This window comes from Enhydra lutris, unplaced genomic scaffold (assembly GCF_002288905.1).
Source record: "Enhydra lutris kenyoni isolate GAN:26980312 unplaced genomic scaffold, ASM228890v2 scaffoldscaffold12, whole genome shotgun sequence".
Taxonomy (NCBI): domain Eukaryota; kingdom Metazoa; phylum Chordata; class Mammalia; order Carnivora; family Mustelidae; genus Enhydra; species Enhydra lutris.
Window position 1 is genome coordinate 15,762,984 of NW_019154096.1, and position 2,637 is coordinate 15,765,620.

Sequence of the window (2,637 nt, forward strand, 5' to 3'; positions counted from 1 at the left end):
ATATGTAAACTGTAATTACAGCAGCTGTAGGTGTGTGTGTGTGTGTGTGTTTTAATTGGGTGATTTGACTAGAAGACTAGATTTGACAGTCTCTCTCAGGACATTTTTTCCTGTTTCCCCACCTTTCAGAGCCCCTGGTGGAAATTTTGCTGTGGTCTCAGGACCTCTGGAATCCATGAAAGATGAGACTACTTACTTCCCTTGGTTTTGTTTTTGCTTTTGTTTTTTTTAAATTAAATCATCTTTATTGCTAAAAGTTAATTAACAAGTGTTAAAGAGAAAAATTCACTATTACTATTAAAGGTCTGAACTCACATAACTGCTCAGCTTTATCTGAAGGTTAACAGAAGGAAGGGTCTTGCACTTAAGCTAACAATTAACACGATGTATTTTAAACTAGAATTTTTAAACCACTCTAAAAGAATTACAAGCCTCTTAGCTAATGTTGTAATTGTATCATATTACTTAGGCTCAAGTTCTTCCTTCAAAGAGTCATCAGAATAACATGGACTGAAGAGACTTTCGAACACTTGCCATCTCTTGTTGCTGAGTTTCCATCGTAATTTTTTTTTGCAACATAGCCATTTCTTTTCTAAGTTCATTTTGTGCACCAGTAAGTAGACTATCGTGATTCTTCTCCAAGTCCTCCATACTCTTTATGAACTGCTCATATAACTGTCTAATTGTTTTCAGTCTCTGGCTCTGAACAATTCTAGATTGTTGAAAAAGCTGTCGAAACATGTTAGCTAGTTTTTCTTCTTGTTCCTCAGCTTTCTGCACATCTATATCCCACTGCTTAAACAAAGTCAGAAATTGCTGAGAATATTCTTGGTTAAGCTTCTGCCTTTGCTCTTGCTGGGTTTTCCAAACATGTTCAATTTTCTGGTTACTAGTTTTGAGAGAAGCTTTGGTATACAATTCTAGTCTTTTTCTCTTGGCAAGAAGAGCCTTGTTAATGTCAGCTCCAAATCTTTCCAGCATATTTTGTGCTTCACCCCCCCCATATCTTCAAACACTGCTGCAGAAGTCCTTTTCTTCCCATGCTTCTCAATTACTGGAGTCTTCCCTTCTGTAACATCCTCCTCTGAACCACTCAGATCTTTTTTATCTTCCTTCTCAAAGTCATAGGCTCTTACAACCTGATCCTCCATTGATGTCTTCCCAGATTTCCCTGTATGTTTTCTTCCAGAGGGCACCATATTTAGATGTTTTCTGAGGTGCCTGTCCGCTTGGCCAGCGCGACGCTCCTCTTACTTCCCTTGTTTTTAAAAGAAGTTTTTAGAATTGGAAAGAAGAAATGCCATTAATATACTTGGTTATATATTTATTTGTTCTGATAAAATCACAAGGCTTAAAATTTTTTCTGGATATAAAATAGACGTACTTTGAAGCTTGTTAATTTTTTCCTGGTCACTGAGTAATGACTAATAATGAGGAAATTACTCTGGCTCTGCACAGGGCTACCAGAGTCAGGGAAAGGAATTCATGTGCCTAAGTTAGCACAGAGGGGACCAGCCTAGTCACAATTAGTGCAATTACTGTTGAGAATGTCAGAAAACAAAGATGTGATCTAAAATAAGATTTAATCTTCCACTAAATGGAACCATTCCTTTTTTCTCTGATCTTACACAATCACACAGGCTTGCCTTTGTGCACATAGGCATACACTTCTCCTTACACACAATTTCTTTTTTCTTTCTTTCTTTCTTTTTTTTTTTTTTTTTTAAGAGAGAGAGATTGTGGAAGCAGGGACTGGTGGGGGTTGTTGCAGAGGGAGAGAGAGGATATTTTATTTTTTATTTTTTTTAAGATTTTATTTATTTGAGAGAGACAGACAGAGAGCCTGAGTGGGGTGGGGTGGGTGGAGGGAGAGGGAGAAGCTGACTCCCTATTGAGCAGGAGCCCAATTCGGGATTCTATCTTAGGACCCTGGGATCATGACCTGAGCCGAGGGCAGATGTTTAACTGACTGAGGCATCCAAGCACCCCAAGAGAGGATCTTAAGCAGGCTCCATGCTTAGCGGAGAGCCAGATATGGGGCTCCAGGCTCCATCTTGCCACTGAGACAACAGGACCTGAGCCCAAATCAAGAGTAGGACACTTAACCAACTAAGCTGCCCAGGTGCTCCTCCACACAATTTCTAAATCCCCATTCTCCTGACTACTTTTATTGATCCATCCACATACACGTTATTAGGATTCTTAGCAGGAAGTCTTTTCTTAAAACTGTAATGGGGTTGTCTTGACATCAAGCTCCTAAAAGTATTGCCTGATTTGCTCTCCTTCTGCCCACCACTTACTGTCAGCTCCATTCTTAGTTATTCCTTAAAATTCAGCTCAATCACTGCCACCTCCTCTGGGAAGTCTTCCAGGATGCTCCACTCTCAGCTGGAGGGAGTGGTTCTGCCTCTGGGCTTTCTGGTGACTTGTGTATCTCTCCATCTCCATTGCAAAGGAGTGACGACTGGGGTGACAACCCTCTCCCCTGCCTTTTGCCCCAGCCTATGAACTCCTTACAACTGTCTTTTTATTATCCTCCTACAGCTGGTGCCTAGGACAGATCCTGCTACATGGTGGGTACCAATTCATAGTCATTCCTCAACTTTACAGTACAGGAATGCCTAGCTATCAAAATCA

General features: G+C 40.5%; 1 pseudogene; it reads right to left on the reverse strand.

Annotated features, from left to right (window-relative positions):
* Positions 1–495: 495 nt before the first annotated feature.
* Positions 496–1,199, reverse strand: LOC111144661 (annotated as a pseudogene).
* Between the last annotated feature and the right edge of the window lie 1,438 nt (positions 1,200–2,637).